The 18,029-nt window shown below is 47.0% G+C and overlaps 1 protein-coding gene across 1 annotated transcript in view; it reads left to right on the plus strand.

Annotated features, from left to right (window-relative positions):
* Positions 1-18,029, plus strand: part of ST6GAL2 (ST6 beta-galactoside alpha-2,6-sialyltransferase 2) — a 65,385-nt gene that overhangs the window by 573 nt on the left and 46,783 nt on the right. The window lies entirely within an intron of this gene.

Raw genomic sequence — 18,029 nt, forward strand, 5'->3', positions numbered from 1 at the left:
TGGCGCGAGGAAAACTGCTTTTGAGTTGTTTTACTTTCCACCGTGTACCGAGGGGAGATTTGATGCACTGGGGGTACGGCATGTAACATCCATCTCGTTCGGATTTTGCGATGCAGGGGGACGGAGTGAAGTTAAACTCCTGGCTTGAGGGAAGCAAGTGATGTCTCCTTCCAAAGCGATCTATTCTGAATAGCTGTTCGAAGAAGCCGTGCTTTCCAGGAATTTAAATGAGACTTTTTGTGATCGCCTTCCAGGTCTCTCCTCCTAGTACCATATTTGTTTTGTCAGGCTGAACTTTCAAAGCTGTTTTATAATCCGAGAAGCACTTTGGGAGAAAAGTAATGCTTGGCTGGATTTTTTGTGAACGTATTTTTAGTGGTCATGCTGAAAATTTGAGGAGAGACGAACCATATTTGGTCGAAATCTTTGCTTTCTGTGCGGTTGGCGTTCTAACGGTGAAGGGGCCAGCCGATCCTCAGCGCAGCGGGCCGTCTGCTTGGTGAGGACATTGCTGGCGGACTCGGAAGGCATTTTAAGTACTTTCTGAACGTTTTAAAAAGCCTCATGCGGGTTGCTTGATACTTACATTTTTTGACATTTTGGTCAACATACTTTGCCACATTGAAATAAAATTCGTGAAGCAGGAGTTTCAAAAATTGAAACTCTGTCGTTGCAAACTCGGGGCTAACATTTTCTTTTCAAAGGAGAAGTGATGGCCTTGAACTTATTTTTACCCTGTTATTTTTCTGAAACTGGCAACCAGAATTTTTACCACACTTGAAGGCTCGCATTTCCCACTAATGCCTCAGGGAAACAGTTGACAGTAGGGGAAGGATATTGTGATCAAAATGAGGAGCGTTCTAAAATAATGGGTGAACTGCCTTGAATTTTACAGCTAGGTTAAAAAAAAAAGTCACTGAAACATGTTGGAATTCTTGATATAATTTTTGTTGTGAGTGATAGAAACGAGCATTTTACCTTTTTCTTGGTGCAGTTGAAGCTTCTGGAGCTTTGAGCTGAATCTCTGTAGAGGTTGTGGTGTGAGCCTCGGGCTCTTGGTGGGGTTCTGAGCCCCGCAATTTAGACAGGAAGGGGAGATGGTGGAAGAGAGTTCAGAGCGGAGACCAGCATTTGGTGAGTGTATTATGTACGTGATCTGGGAAGTAAAGATAAAGAAATGAGGACATTTAGACTGGAGGATTCAAGGCTGAGATAATTTAATGTTTGAAAAAATGTGAATGGATTTATTATGCAGAGAAGGGCAATCAACTGTGCTCCGTCTCTGATGAGGATAATTAAGAGGGATAGGCTTTCCTCAAGGCGTGAAGACTTAAGTTGGGTCTAGGGAAGGATTTGTGGGTAGCCAGTGAGACTGGTTAAATAGGGAAGTGGTTGCTGAGAAATTCCTGTAGATGTTTGTTTCTGGAGCTCTTTTTCTGAGATTCTCCTCTTCCTGAGATGACGTAAGTGTGTGAGTATCTGATCTAATGCTTATACTAACTGGGATTTTATACTCTGGGTCTACAGTTTATCCAAGCATTTCTCAAGTACTCCAGCCCGCCCTACAGTGACAAACTCATTTCTAGGCTTCTGTACCTACCATTTAGCTAAGCAAATGATGGGTTCCTTTCCAGAAACTTGGAGATGTTTGCTCTTTGAGAAACTCTGAATCAATTTTTGGATTTGGTGTCTCATTCTTGATAATTTTGAACAGAAATATCTTATGCATTGATAATTGGGACAGTCTTTGTTTTAATATTCACGTCTCTTTAAGTGTACAGTGTTTTTTCCCCCTCCTGGACCTTCTGTTATGTGATCTTAAATTTTAATTGATTAATTAAGTGAACTACTTGCTTAAATGTCTTAGTGAAAGATAGTGCCTTCAAGGCAGGTGTATGTTGAGCTTTGAGATTTTAAGCATTGAAAGCGTCTCCTTAAAAAAGAACTAGGGGATGAAATTGACAACTGACAGTAAGAGAAATAATTATAGAATCAGATACTAATTTTGGAATCAGGACAGTGCAGGTGTAATTTACACAACAGTTTTCGACGTTCTTAACAGATTGGTGTCAAGTCCAAACCCTGAATGTGCTGTAGAAGGTGACCAGCTACTGTTAGTCTATAAACATCAGACTCTCGATTTAACACATCTGCCGTTTTTCTGCCTTTGAGAGATTAATTTGTAAACATTATGGGCAGCAACATGGATTTATTACGACTCTTGCCAAATCCGATCCTGATCTGAAATTCCAAGCCCCCCCCTCCGAATTGATGGGGTGGAGTCGCAATTCAGAATGCTTGGAGCCCACCTGGCCTGCGGGTGAAGTGGTAGTCGTAGTATAAAGGGGTGAGGTGTGGCCTGGCCAGTCCTAAGCTAGCGGTTTGGTCCAGCACTCGCATCCATCCTAGACCTGCCACTTGGTAAAAGCTGGGCCCCAGCAGTGGTCTGGCTACTGTCTTCACTCGGCCGCGTGCGGGTTGCGGGCTGTCCCCCAGCGCCAAGTCCCTCCTGCTTTGGGGAGGAATTGCTCTGTGGATGGGAATGACATCAGACCACTGCCCACTCTCAGGGACTTGTCTGCACAGACCTGTCTGTGCCCCTCCTGGTTTCTGCTGCCCCCTGTGGTCTTCTCGAGGAAAGAATTCCCAGTTCCAGGCAGATGTTGTTCCTGACAAGGGTGTGAGGATTGGGGTTGTGGATTTGCACTGGACTTTCTCAGAGCGAAGCAGCAAGGAGACCTCCTGGACGCGAGTCCTGTGGTGACCGGCGCGTGGTTTCCAGGGCTGCAAGATAAAGACTCAGGTTAACCCCTCTGCAAGGTGTCCTCCGGTGCTGGGATCGCGTGGAATTGATAACTGTGTATTCTGGTGTACTGAAAAGCAGATTCCCCTGCACAGAAGAGAACGAGCATTTAGTTTTCATGCTGGACATCCCTGCCAACACCACGTAGCCCCAGGGAGAGCAGTGCTTCCAAGAATAATAACAGCCACTGCTTCGAGGTCTGCACGGGGCACCAAGGGGTACCTTGGCCACAACCTGGGGGGGGCGGTTATCATCCCCATTTTACAGATGAGGAGACTGAGCTCAGAAGGAGGAAGTGGCTGCCTCCAGAGTGAGAACGTGGCAAAGCTGGGATTTGAGCTTGGGTTCGTGTGTCTCCAAAGGCCGTGCAGTGAGATGAGGTCCCGCCACGCAGAGGAAGGGGACGGACTTCTCTCGCTGTCCTGGAGCCAGAAGAAGACTGACCGGGAGCTCCCAGCCTCAGCCGGGCGTGCTGGCTCCAGAAGGTTTTCCAGGCTGCAGATGGGGGACGGGGAGCCCATGTCTTCCAGAACCTGGAGGCCGAGGGAGGCTTGAGCTGCAGTTCAAAGGTGGCTCCTGCCATTTGGAATCGCCAGGCTGGCAGTGTTAGGATGAAACTCAGGCTCACAAGGTGATACAGCAGTGAAATTTCCAAGGAAAAATTTAAGCTAAGTTTCAAGAGAATTACCCCTGTGCTTTGAGTTACTGGGAAAGTGAAGAGCACAAGCTTAGAAACTAGTCTCCTGGGACATTTAGAAATGGATTGGCTAAAGCATTAGAGAAAACACTGTAAAGAAAAATCCTGCAGCGTCTTGATCAGAAGCCTCTGTTTTCAGAAGTTTATAATTCACACATCTAGTCCTACGCTAGGCTGCTTCTAGGATTTGAGCCTGAGAGGAAAATGCTTTAATAAATTTAGAACAATTGGTTTTGCATGTTCAAATTATAAAAATTTTTCAAGTAGAGGTTCTTGCATGTTAGTAATTGTGGCTTCTAAAATGACTTGGCTTTAAATTAAATTTGGGAAAGAGTAAATCTCGTAGATAATCCAATAGCTTTCCTGATTCAGAAATAAATGTGGGGCTTCCCTGGTGGCGCAGTGGTTAAGAATCCACCTGCCAATGCAGGGGACACGGGTTCGAGCCCTGGTCCGGGAAGGTCCCACATGCCGCGGAGCAACTAAGTCCCTGCACCACAACTACTGAGCCTGCGCTCTAGAGCCTGCGAGCCACAACTACTGAGCCCACGCGCCTAGAGCCCGTGCTCCGCAACAAGAGAAGCCACTGCAATGAGAAGCCTGCGCACCACAACAAAGAAGTAGCCCCCGCTCCCTGCAACTAGAGAAAGCCCGTGTGCAGCAACAAAGACCCAATGCAGCCAAAAATAAATAAGTAAATAAATGTATGAAAAGAAAAAAAAAGAAAGAAATGTGAAAAGCAGCTTCCTCGAAAGTGTACTGATGACTTTTTTGAAATATATTATGTGTTAAAAACCTATATTTGTACCTCTGGCCACAAATAGGTAGAAAAAGGTACAATTAATATAGGATTTGTTTTCTAACTGATACAGTTAATACAATGACAGTGTCAGACTCAAGGTGCATGATTAAACGAATGAATTTGTTTTTACTATTAGAAGAGAGATCTTACTATGTAAATTATATTTTACAGTCGGGAAAACTATATCCCCTGAGAAATCTCAATACAAAAAAAAGGAGTGCCTTTTAAAAGAACCCCACGAGCACACACACACATATTTGCACACAGTCACACTTCAGTGCAGGAATACATCCCTGCATCGATATGTTTTTACATCAGTGATGAGGGGAGAGAACTTGAATTGGGACACGTAAGTATTCATGGCTGGGATTCACAGCTGTTGAGAAACAAACTGAGGAAGGACTCGAACACTGGCCTTCTCACTGAGAGAATGTTCTTTTTCCTATGTCACTAATCTCTGGAGAATTCCAAATTACCAGTGGGGTAGGAAGATCTCAAAAATGTTTAGTGTTTAAACTGTACTCTTAGTTTATTATAAGTAGAATATGTGTGGGAACGCACTTATTTCTGTGTGTGTGCAGTGTGAGTGTTCTTATAACGTCAGAGTCTTCAGGTACCCAGGGTGGCCTGCAGGATGTGTTTGATCCTGGGGACTGACCGCCAGAGGCATCTCTAGCAGGGCATCAGGGGCGCTGGGCTGGGCCAGGTGACTGGAGTCCTGGTATCAATTAGCTCCTGGCTACCGTGAAAGAGGTTGGGCCATTTTAGGTGTTTCAGGTCAACTTGAAGTTGGCCAAAGTGGAGGTAAGTCCTTCTCTCTCCTGGGGAACAGCTAACTCTTTCAAGTTGCCCTGAATCGTAAAGTCCTCTAATCACTTCAGACTTTAGGTAAAAGAATGAAGACCATAAGCAAAAGTGTTTTGTTCCTTTTTTAAAAAAAAATACTATACCCACTAATTCCCAAGGTATTAATACTTTTTGAGCAAATGACGAATAATGGGAAGCTGACGGTGCATCATGGCTTACTTGGTGTTAATATACACGTGTATGTACATGTATGTAATGTGTATGGATGTATATAATCTCCATTTTCCAAAGGGCAGTTTTCCCCCTTCGAGTCAATAGTGTGGTTACAAAGTGTATTCCTCTGCGCTGTGTTCAAATTTAGTAGCTGGGAGAGTTGAGCTAATTAAGTAATTTGCCTGACTCGATGCTTGGTACTTTATAATGACTGAATTCAGAGAGGGCCATTAAAGAGATTATCTCATTAACTCTTTGAGGGGGGAGAGTGAGTGTCAGAATCGTGTTGACAGTAGGAGGATCATGGCTGTAAGGTGTGCTGGCTTCTATAAGTTACACCCAAGCATGTCCCTGCTGGCCTCACTCTAGACTTTCCACCGCAAAATTCAAACATACTGTATTAAATATAGTCATATCCTAGTAATACCCCACATACTGCTATCTGATACAAACAAAGGAAGAGCAGAATTAATTTCTGGTTTGAGTTTTTTTTCAATATGTTCATGACTGGTAAGCATAGGGTTAGATGTGAAACCAGAAGTGGATTTAAAAAAAAAAAACTTTAAATTGTATTAATTAATGTGCTGCTTAAGGAATAGTCAGAGGAATCCGAGACCAGGGGGCCTTTGTGTTTCTAGATGGTTCATGGAACCCAGTTTCACATGGAACTCCGTGGGTGTGATCAGATGCGTGGTATGCATGTTTTCCTGGCAAAATGAAACTTGCTTTACCCCAAATCTCCTCCATGTGGGTCCCTGCTTCTCAGCTGCCCAAATTAGATCTATACTGAACTTATCACACCGTATTGAAAATGAGAGATGAGTTTATAACATGGAAAAAATGAAGGGACCCTGCATGGTGGCCAACACGTTTGGGAATTACTGTGCCCATGTAATGCAGGGTGACAGCGCCACATGCTTGGGGTGACGGCTCCAGCCAGCAGCCAGGTCCCTGCACCCCTGGACCCCAGCAGCTTGGCCGGCGGGCCATTCCTTAGAGCCATTCCTTGCCCAACTGAAAGGCATGCATGGATTGATTAATTTGCTTTCCAGGGCATATATTCCCTATAAGCCCACATACTCTTTTCTCTCAAGTGAAAAGTCAAGTTCTCTATGTGCGGAAAGGTGGACATAGGACAGGATTATAGGAGGAAGGTCAGATGTGTGTGTTGGTGTGCTTTATATTGTATTTTTACACCGTGGGTAAAAGCGGGATTGATGGTTACAATTAGGTATGCAGACATTCCCCTTGTTACCCTGTGTACTTGCCAAGGACATTCTTCCTTAGAGATAAAGTCCAGTGCCTTGGGATGTCCAGTCACCTGTGTACCTCAAAATTAAATGTCCTTCCCTTGGTGCTGGCGGTTTGCAGGGTGGACAAAACACAGCGACTGTCACGGCCCCATTGCTTGTGTGGGGAGAACGGGGGAAAGGATGGTAAAGTTCACCCCAAGACGCTCAAAGCCTCATGCGTTTGTTGAACTCCAGATGCCGGGGGGAGTGACACAGAACACAATGGGTCTGGAGCATGTCTGTCTTTTCTCAACTTTTTTTTTAATTCACAAAACTACGTTGACCTTCCTGTGATGTTGTTCTTGCCAGCTTCATGTATGCCCATGTATCAGATTTCATCAACCTCAGGTACAAAAGAGAGAGGGGAAACAATGTCCCCAGCCACCTCCTGGGATCTCAGAAAGATGGGGAGAAGCAAGCTTAGGGTCCCCTTGCCAATCGGAGAGGCCAGACGAGATTTGCCGAAACATCCTGATTTGGGACACTAGCCCTCGTGCCTCTTTCCTTACCAGTCCTCAAAGCAGGAGTGGGTGCCGTCCAGTGGGATTTGGGAAAAGAAAAGAGGTGCATAAAGACCTGACATCCCCACCTCACCTCCTGCTGCCACTAGTTTTTTCCTCCCAAGAGTTCAGAACTCTGACTTTCTTCCTCATTCCTGGGCTTCCTGCATCCACGTATATAGTTGGGAGGAAGCTGTGTCATTTCTCCAAGGTTCAGTTTTACTCTTGCTTCCTTCAGCTTTGTCTCTCTAACCAGAGGACTGCTACATAGAAAAGTTAATTATTAAATCCTTTGCCAATGCCAGCTGCGCACACACAGATCAGAAGGGTAAAGTTTGTGACCTTCCATCAATGGAATCTACGTGTGTAACTGGCTAGATCAAGAAACAAGCATCACCGGCATCTCAGAAGCCTCCTTGTACCCCTTTCAGGTCTCTGTCCCCAAAAGATAACCACTCCCCTGATTTCTAACAGAATAGATTACTTGTGTGTCACCTGCTTACATTCAAGTTTAAACAAAATAACTTTTTAACCATTTAGTGTATGCTTCTAGAGTCAAGGCAGAGTTAACCTGGAATGAAATACTTGTTATGCTATTAAAGTAGAAAGTTTGACATATGTTCATCATTGAAACGTCTGTGCTGCATGATGTGCATTTTGTTGTTAATAACATAGGAGCTTGGTTTTGCCATTTGTTGGGTGCTATAGGTCTTTCTTTCAACTCACGTCAACCACAGGATCAAACATAAATTTTAAAATGTGCTCATTTTAAAATTGAGTGCATTGTGCTCAACGCTTAAAGACATATTTTACCATATTTCAGTTTAATAAAGGTGATTCTATAACATTTATATGGAAAAAAACACTTTAAAATGAAGTTTTCCTTACTAACTGTATTTAATTTCATTTGGCAACTTGTAGCCTCTGAATTGTGAATTGGTATACTTTAATATTGCAAGTGGACACCGGTAGATGGGTAGTTCTATGAAACATTTTGTATAACATCATTAGACACTCTTAGGAGATGTTCTTAAGGAACCGGCTTGTAGAAAATTTCAGCAGGATGGATAAACAACAAGGTCCTACCGTACAGCACAGGGAAGTATATCCAATCTCCTGGGATAAACCATAATAGAAAAGAATATTAAAAAAGAATGTATAAATGTGTAAAACAGAGTCACTTTGCTGTACAGCAGAGATTAACACAATGTTGTAAATCGACTATACTTCAGAAAGAAAAAAAGAAAGAGGGAGGGAGGAAGGAAAGGAGGAAGGAAAGAAAGAAAAAGGAGGGAAGGAAGGAAGGGAGAAAAAGAAGGAAAGAAAGAAGGAAGAAAGAAAGAGAAAGAAAAGAAAGAAAAAGGAAGGAAGAAAGAAAGGGAAAAGAGAAGAAGGGAGGGAGGGAGGAAAGGAGGAAGGAAAGAAAAAGGAAGGGAGAAACGAAGGAAAGGAAAGGAAGGAAGGAAGAAAGGGAAGGAAAAGGAAGGAAGGAAAGAAGGAAGGAAATTTCCACAAGACATGGAAGATTAAAGTTCTATAGATTCTTCAGGTTTTTTTGTCCTCACAGAGTTAGTCTACACTGCAATTTGGAAGCAATAAATAAAAATCTAAAAACTAGAAAAATCTGAAACCTCAGTACAGGCTCTCAGTGGCCTGGGCTGTACTTGGAGTACCCGGACCAACTTTGAGAGAGGTTTCCACTGCACCAGACACTCAAGTTCAAAGGGATGTAAAGAAAAGGTAGAATGATATCTTCAAATGTGTAGAAAAGAAGAGAATAAGTAACTGAAATGTGATTTTAAAAGTAAAAAGGGTAACAGGCAGATGGCTTCATAAAGAGCTGATGTACTCAGACTGTATTGTATAAGTTCGGGATTTTCCTAAAGCCAAAGAGATCGGCTTAAACCCAAAGCCAGATGCCGATGGAGCCAGGTGGTGTGGGGCAGCCGCGCCCAGAGGGTGTGCAGGGACCTGCCCCTGACAATGCTGGCTTTTCTACAGGGCGCCCTTGGGCATGTGCCGTGTCAGTGGCTTCAAAATGCATGACTCCGCTTCTTTCCCCGCCAGAATCTCCCTCCTGATGGAGACGGTGGCCTTTACAGTATCTGGAGGGCAAAAGGTGTCTCAGGCTTCAGCCTCTGGTGTTTATCATATTCTTTACAGAAAAGTGGAGGAGCCTGCAGTGTTGGTAGTGGAAGGAGCGTTTTGTCTTAGGATTCGTTTCACAGGTGTCTCATCCCTTCTTGCTCGCCTCCTGCACCCCCGTCCATCGTCCTTACTGGACAAACCCAAAGCTCGATCGTGACCTTCCCCTCTCCTTAGCTGCCCCAGGCACCCATACTGCTTCCAGGACACAGTCTGGGATGTTTAGAGCATCGTGTGCTTCTGGATTGGCCCCCGGCTTATGGTCTCCGCCCTCCCACTTTTAGGCTCCGACCACATTAGGCTGGATGTAAGGACAACCCCGGTTCTTCTCCCTCCATCACCAAGGCTTCCGTTACACACGTGTGGGCGCGCACACACACACAGTGAATGAGTGGGGCCCTTCCCTCTACACCTCTCTCACTCCTCCTTACTGTGAGGTCCTTGCAGGCAGCCCTGAAGCTGCATCCAGAGCACTTAGCACACTTCACAGACTGAGCTCACATGCTTGATCCATGTCAACTGACTGCAGCTGAAATCCTATCAGATTGAAAGGACCACCGTCCGCTCCCTAAACATGATTTCTGAAAATAGAGAAAGGGCAGGATCTTATGTCTTTTTTTCAAGTTGAATCCCCATGTACATACCTCCCTCGGTTCTAGCGATCCAGTGGTAAACAGGACCTCGTCAGGACGAGGGACCGTGCATCAGGTGGACCATTCTGTACATACATTATCTTTCGAGGTGCAGTTCATCCCTTCGGAGAAGCACATTTACGAGCTATGTTAGGAAGTCAGAGTTAAACCATTCAACCGTATTATTTTTATGCTTCTGTGAATCTCAGAGAGAAAACCTGAAATTCACCTTTCTTTTCATAATTATCGCAAACGTAGTTGAGCATCTTTGTTCTTTTTTTTTTTAAACAAAGCATTCAGAAGTGAGGGACATGTGTAACTGGTCAGTAATTAGTAAATAAACTGGGTAGGATCTGCCCAGGGAGAGTTTATAAACGCACTTGTCTCGGATTCATAAATGTATCCAATTCTAACAATTAGAGCCGCATATGTTATCAGCACCTGCTGTGATAACAAGTCGTCTCCCCAGTGATGGGCTCGGTGGTGTTTCTGTTGGGGCCGTGTTTTTTCCTGCCTGCCCACAAATCATCTGTGAAGAGATATTAAAATTTGGAAAATGTCCCTCTAGGGGAAAGTATAAAATATCAACTGTCTATGAAAAATTGTACATTCAGTGCCTTGACCCTGAGTTCAGACCCACCAGGTGCACGTGGGGAAGGTAACACACACTCTTGGTGGGAAGCCGAGGGTGGTGCTGTGTTGTGCCTCCCCTCCCGTGCGTCAGACGTGGCCGTGGGTGTCAGACGTGGCCGTGACCTTAACCTGCCGGCGCTTCCACCCGGGCTGAGTGCACCTTGCAGTGACAGAGGGACAGCGTGCATTTGGGTCACTAGAGTTTAGATGGCGCTTCCTGTATTTTCAAAGGATCATCCTGGACTCATCCTCTGTGTGCTAAGCGCTGTGCGTTTCTCTCCCAAAAGGTCAAGTGAGAGCTCGGGGCAGGCCTGGGTGAGTCAGTTAATTAAAGGGACCCTTTCCCTTACTCTGAGCCCATACTAGAATTAAAATTAAAAACGTTACCAGTGGTGGGCTTCCCTGGTGGCGCAGTGGTTGAGAATCCGCTTGCCAATGCAGGGGACGCGGGTTTGATCTCCGGTCCGGGAAGATCCCACGTGCCGCGGAGCAACTAAGCTCATGCGCCACAACTACTGAGCCTGCGCTCTAGAGCCCACGAGCCACAGCTACTGAGCCTGCGCGCCTAGAGCCCGTGCTCCGCAACAAGAGAGGCCACTGCAATGAGAAGCCCACGCGCCACAACAAAGTAGCCCCCGCTCGCTGCAACTAGATAAAGCCCAAGCGCAGCAACGAAGACCCAATGCAGCCAAAATAAATAAATAAAATACATTTATTAAAAAAAAAAAAAAACGTTACCAGTGGTTGAAGTTAGGGACTTCAAGTGATTCTCAGTGGTAAGTAGAACGCTGCAGTAATTTCATGAAAGCACATGGAGTGTCAAATACATGGGGCATTTGAATGAGCTGTTCTCTTGTTCCACTTACGTATGCTTCAGATACAGGATATCACTTGCAAATGAAGAGAGAGGAAACTAAGTGTGGCTTTCCTCTCACCCAAGGAAATAATTTTTCAATCGCTTTCATCATCTAGTTAAGTGGATTTTAATGATTTCATGTGTGTTGGCTATTAGCCGCCATGCCGCTGGCTGTGACACCCGGCATTCCACCTGGTGACACCCTCCCCCCACTGCCCGGGGTCTCCACAAAGTCTCACAGACCGAGGTGTGTCCTGGAGACACACACCCGGCAGAGGAGGCTTTTTGGGTTGGGTCCCAGAGCATCAGGTGTTACTGATATTTATGGTAATATATTACAATGTGAAATATCTGTGAAAAGTATTCCATTTTTAAGGACCTTAGCTCTCTGCACACCCTCAAGCCCTTTTAATTTTCCTTGTGAGTCACGCTGTGCCAGCTTAATAACGTGTGCATTATCGGTGGGTTTCTCTGCACTTTTTAATTATGTTGTCGTTCTGCGCAAGGTTTTTGATAGCTGGACGCGGTTAGAACATTCTGTTACCGGTTTCTGGAATTCTGGTGCCAGCCAGGAAGGCCTAACCCTGTGATAAAACCCACCCAGCTTATCTTGTGCTTTTCTGGGGACTCAGAACCGTCGGATAGTGAAATTGGTTTCTGGTGGATCCCAAGCTTTTAGGAGAGGGTGCGAACTCAGCCTAGACCTCTGTACCGGGCTAGCTGTTTTGCTTGTTTATTTGTTTGGTTTTCTTTTTTCCAACTGATTTAGACTCCTTGAGAACGTTTACTCTCAGGCAGGGAGCCTCAAAGTCAAGACGATTTTGTGGCCTCCGAGAAACTGATGATGAATAACTCGGATCTAACAAACGGTCCTGCCTTTCCCTTGCTTACACGTCAGGAATATCTGAAGTAGGTGGAAATTTCAACATTTGAGGCCCTCTTAGTGAATTACTATGAAGCATTCAGTTTGCTCACCAAAATAATCGTGTCCGTTCTGTTTTTGGAAAGGAAGGCCTTGTTCTGGGTCCGGGGGCGGAGGTGATACGCACACTGGCCTCAGGTCTCGGCCGGGTGAAAGGTGGAGCATCTCACTGTGGGGCCGTCGGGAGGATTCTTCGTCACGCGGCGGCTTAGTGACACCCCCAGGTGCCTGTGCCGGTGGCTCTCCCTACCCCTCCCCGCTGGCCGTTTTGCAGACGGGCCCCCTGACAGGCACCCCAAGCCCGTCGACCACACCAGGCAAAGGGGGACCTGGCTCCAAGCGAGGCGGCCCCAGCGCAGTCCTGACAAACAGGTAAATAAGGGTGATCTGTCTCCCAGGCGCAGAGGCCCGGCACCCCCTGTGTCTAGCCCTCCTGCGTGTCGGGAAGGGGAAAGGCACAGGTGTCGGGGAGCGGGGTCCCCCGGAGCTGGGGGGGCTTCAGCTTCAGCCTCAGATCCCTGCAGTGCTGAGAGCAAAGCCTTGGCTCTCGGTCGAGTTAATGAGAAGCACTAAAAAGCAAACAGATCCTTTCTTCCCTCCCCAGGGTTCTTCTGCCTTCTGGAAGGGTCTGACTGACAGCTCTGAAGTTGCCCAGGGAGGGGAGACGGCGGCAGGGGCGTCGGCCCTGTGTAAACGCAGCCTCTCCCTCCCTGACCTAGAAAACAGGCGGAGGGGTCCCTCTGCCCCCATCTCAAAAGGCTCCCCGGGACCAGAACGGTTATCACAGAGTTCAAAGGGCAAGTGTCGTTTGGGGGCTTCTGGAGGAAAAGAGGAGACGGAATGTGTTTTCTGTTTGCCGGAGGAAATGAACAGAGTTGCCTGGGTTTGGTATTTCCCGGAGTGTCTGAGTGGAAGGGGCAAAGCTCTGTGCGCAGGGAGCTCCGGACACGCGGCCGCCTTCCCCTGCTCCCCCGCCGCCCCCGCGGGACGGTGCCCTTCCAGACCCAGATCCTGACCCAGACCCAGACCCAGACCCAGACCCTGACCCAGACCCTGACCCAGATCCAGAACCCTAGGGCGTCAGTTGGGACCTCCCTCCCCAGGACTGTCTCAGCGCTGTTCACATCTCCTGTGGGCCGTCCTGTGCTTGTGGCATCCTGGCCACCTCCCCAGATCCTCTCCAACACCCCCCCACCAACCATTCCTAGATGTGGGAGCTTATCTAATTTACCTTTGTGTCGCCAGGGGCTGGAAGATTCCTCCTGTAGATATTTGTTGACTCAAAGACACTCCTTTCATGGCAGACACGGGCTTGTTGCCATCGGGCATGGAGCTCCACCCACCGACTCTTTTTTTTTCTTTTTTAAATGATTTTTAAAAATATTTATTTATTTGTTTGTTTATTTTATTTTTGGGTCTGCATCGGGTCTTAGTTGCTTGCAGAACGCGGGATCTTCGTTGAAGCATGCGGGATCTTTCATTGTGGTGCGCAGGCTTCTCTCTAGTTGTGGCATGCGAGTTTTCTCTCTCTAGTTGTGGCCCACGGGCTCTGTAGTTTGTGGCATGCGGGCTTCCTCACTGAGGCGCGAGAGCTCAGTAGTTGTGGCGCGCGGGCTTAGTTGCCCCATGGCATGTGGGATCTTAGTTCCCCAGCCGGGGATGGAACCCGCGTCCCCTGCATTGGAAGGTGGATTCTTTACCACTGGACCACCGGGGAAGTCCCCACCCACCGACTCTTTATCCCATGGCTGAGGTGTCTCGGAAAGGGATGCATGGCTCTCCTTCAAGAATTCTGCGTTTCATAGGGTTTTTTTTTTTTACTGCACCCACTCCCTGATTCACGCTCTTCAGCCATAACGAACACATGTGGGAACAGGTACATTCTGAGGTTAGAAATTTCCTTCTTAAGAAGAGAAGCAAGTTGGCTTCTTGTGATTGTCTCTGAAGCCCCCAGACTCTACCCTGAGGGTGGGCGGGCGAGGCTTTTCGTCCTGGGTTCTGTCCTCGCCTCCCCTCAGCCTCTCTCTCTGTCTTTCTCCGACACGTCACGTCATCGCATCCGCATCAACACAAGCTCTGTGGAGACGCGGCCGGGGAATTCCAGGGGCTGATCTCTGCTTTGGGACTTGTACACAGATGCTTGCTTTCTTATGGCAGGTGCTCACAATTTATGACCTGCGAGAAGTTTCTTTGCAGTGTAACGGAGGTCAGAATTGGACATTTAATCTGAAATCCACATGGCCCTGAGTTGAGAGTATGGGGAAGCCCTTTGTAAACTGTAGCGGGCGGTCCCTGCGAGAGACACAGGCTCTGGAGCCAGCAGACCGAGTCTCAGATTCCAGGGCCTCCACTTTGGGGGGATTTATGGGTGTTATTCTTTTTTCTTTTCTCCTCTCTTTTCTGCTCTTTTAAAAGACTTTTAGAGCAGCTTAAGGTTCCCAGCAAAAGGGAGCAGAACATAGATTTCCCACACCCCCTGCCCCACACGCGCACCGCCTCCCCCATTATCAGCAACCCCCCAGATGGTACATTTGTTGCAATTGATGAATCTACACTGACACATCATACTCTCCCGAAGTCCGTGGTTTACATTCAGGCTCACTCTTGGGCTTGTACATGCTATGGGCTTGGACGAACACGTAAGGACATGTATCCATCGTAATAGCATCACACACAGTAGTGTCGCTGCCCTAAAAATCCTCCGTGCTCTGCCCACTCATCGCCCCCATCTCCCACCCACCTGCTCCTGCAGCCACTGGTCTTTTACTGTCTCCGTAGTTTTGTGTTTTCCACAGTGTCGTCTAGTTGGGACCCTATGGTACTTAAATCTCTTCAGACCATCTTCTTTCACTTAGTCATACGCATGTAAGTTTCCTCCATGTCTTTTCATGGCTTGATAGTTATTTCTTCTTAGTGATGAATAACATCCCACTGTCTGGATGGACCACAGTTTATTTATCCATCACCTACTGAAGGACATCTCGGTTGCTTCCAAGTTTTGGCAATTATGAATAAAGCTGCTGTGAACATCCGTGTGCAGGTTTCTGTGTGGACGTACGTTTTCAACTCCTTTGGGTAAATACTAGGGAGTGCAACTGCTGGATCGTGTGTTAAGACTACGTTTCGTTTTGAAAGAAATTGCCAAACCATCGTCCACAGTGGCTGCGCCATTCTGCATCCCCACCAGCAATGATGGGAGTTCCGGTTGCACCACATCCTCACCAGCATTTGGTGTTGGTGGTGTCTGGATTTTGGCCGTTCTAGTAGGTGTGCAGTGGTATCTCATGGTTGTTTTAATTTGCATCTCCCTGATGACATAGGATGTGGAATATCTTATTACAGGCTTATTTGTCGTCTGTATATCTTCTCTGGTGAGGTGTCTGTTAAGGTCTTTGGCACATTTTTTAATCAGGTTGTTTATTTTCTTATTGTTGAGCTTTAAGATTTCTCTGTATAACTTCAGTAACAGTTTTTTATCAGATGTGTCTCTTGCAGATATTTTCTCCTCCCTGTCTGTGGCTTGTCTTCTCATTCTCTTGCCATTGCTTTCACGGAGCAGGAGTTTTTAATTTTAATGAAATCCATCTTATCAATTATTCTTTCCATGACTGTGCCTCTGGCATTGTACCTAAAAAGTCATTGTCACACCCAAGGTCATCCAGGTGTTCTCCCGTGTTATCTCCTGGGAGTTTTACAGTTTTGTGTTTTACATCTATGTCTGTGATTTCTTCTACTTTTTGTTATAACAAAACAGGAAAAAGTTAACCAGATTCTGGGCTTCAGTTTCCTGCTCTGTAAAATGAGAGTCAATGATCTGGGTCTTTTTTGACAAGCAGCGGTTTTACGTGTCCATCAGCACATCTGCACCAGGCCCAAGGGTGACATCTGTAGCTATTTTTTACTAGAACACAATCGCTATATAGTGGTAAAAGGGCATGGAATTGGCTGCATGACCAGCAAATGCTTTATGGCTTTTGTGGCTTTAGGCCACCCTCCTAAAGGTTTCGGGTTGTTGTTTTGTCCTTTCCTTACCTTCTTATGCACCACCTTATCCCAGGGGCATGACTTACAGCTGATGTAACTTACAGCCCATTGTGTGTGGTGTAAGTTACACACATACAAGGTAACTTACATTGTTGGGGGGAGTCTTCCGGTGGCAGAGGTCGTGGGGTGGAAATTCCCAGACTTTGAGCCTCTGTGGGGCCCAAGCACACAGAATGCTCACCCGCAGCTTCGCGCCCACGTTTGTGTTCACCCGAACAAGCCCCCTTTGAGGAAGAGTGAATGTCTGCCTATCAGCACGTGCTCATCCAGCCCCTCCCCCTTCCCCACCAGCCCTGCCCTCATCCTTGGAGAGATTCCACCTGCCATGAAACACAGCCCCTTGACCAGGTAATGAAGTGCTGGGGAAAAGAAGCAGAAAGACTTTGAAGTTACATGAAACTCATCAGTTCTTTGTTTTTAGTAGGATTTTTAGAAATGCCTCAGCCATCCTTGTCTCTGAAAGTAGATGCTTTGCTGATTCTCCGTTGGGTGACATAGCTTTGTGTTCCTGGGTCAGAGTGATGATTTGCTCAGTGAATGGAGAAAATGCGGCTTCAATGATGCAGAGAAAATAAGAAAAAAGAGAAAAAAAGTCAAAGGGGGTAAACACATAAGGGTCAGATGTCCAGATCGCTAACGGTGGAATCACGACATTTTCCGAAACTACGCAAACCCCGCGGCCCTTCGAGGGAGGCTGAAGGAGATGCTGCCAAAGCCAGCGGGATGTGAGGTCAACCTGGCTCACATCCTGACTGCCACTTACCAGCCATGTGACAGCGGGCTGGCTGAGGGACCCCAAGGGAGATAAGAAAGGACATGATACAGGCCCTTGGTCGATCGCGTTTCTTACCACTTTGGGAGCAAGCTCTGGTTCTAACAGGAAGCTTGGCCTCCCGGGGCTCTGGGGTCCCCCACTTAGTTACAGAGGTGACATGTCACCATGCACTCACTCTGAGTCTTGCTGAACTGCCGTGCACAGTGGGTGCCCGGGGGTCCGTGCTCCTGGGGCATCATGGCTGCTGTATGTGGACGAGGCAGCAAGGGTTGGTGGTCACACGTGGGACACGCGTACTGTGCACATCTGTTCTGCTGGAGCACATGCTTCGTGGTCCCATTCTCCCATCCAGCTTCACTTAGAACACACAGACTCAAAGACACAGCTGTGAAGAACTCCAAGACAGTGAGAGGGAAGCAGAGAACCAAGGCTGGCCCTTTGCACGTGGGTTCCCATGGGGCTACCAGCCACGTGCCCGTGAAGCCGGCCCTAGTGATGTCTGATGGATTCTTAACCTCTGTCTCCTCTTTGTAACATTGAGGCACTAATAGTACCTATAACTCATAGTCTGTCCTCAGGTTTAATGACTCCATTTATTGCTGACACAGTGGCACACTTGGCCCCTGGTGGGCTTTACCCTTTCCACTGCCGAGCGAGGCTTCAGACACAGATGGCCTGGTGCAGATGCAGCCGGGGCCACTCGGTGTCACGTCCAGAACCGAGCAGGCCGCACAGAGGCTTCTATAAGTCACGGAGGATAAATCTTATTAGCCCTTTGGAAATGAGTCAGTGTCTGCACAAATGAACAGCGAATAAAATGGAGCGCCTTCAGTGCTTTGAAGAGCAAGTGGTTTCACATAAGTACAAGACCCGGCTTCCAGCCCCTGTTCCTTTCCCGTGGCAGCTGG

The sequence above is a fragment of the Balaenoptera musculus genome, chromosome 13, assembly GCF_009873245.2.
Source record: "Balaenoptera musculus isolate JJ_BM4_2016_0621 chromosome 13, mBalMus1.pri.v3, whole genome shotgun sequence".
Classification (NCBI taxonomy): Eukaryota; Metazoa; Chordata; class Mammalia; order Artiodactyla; family Balaenopteridae; genus Balaenoptera; species Balaenoptera musculus.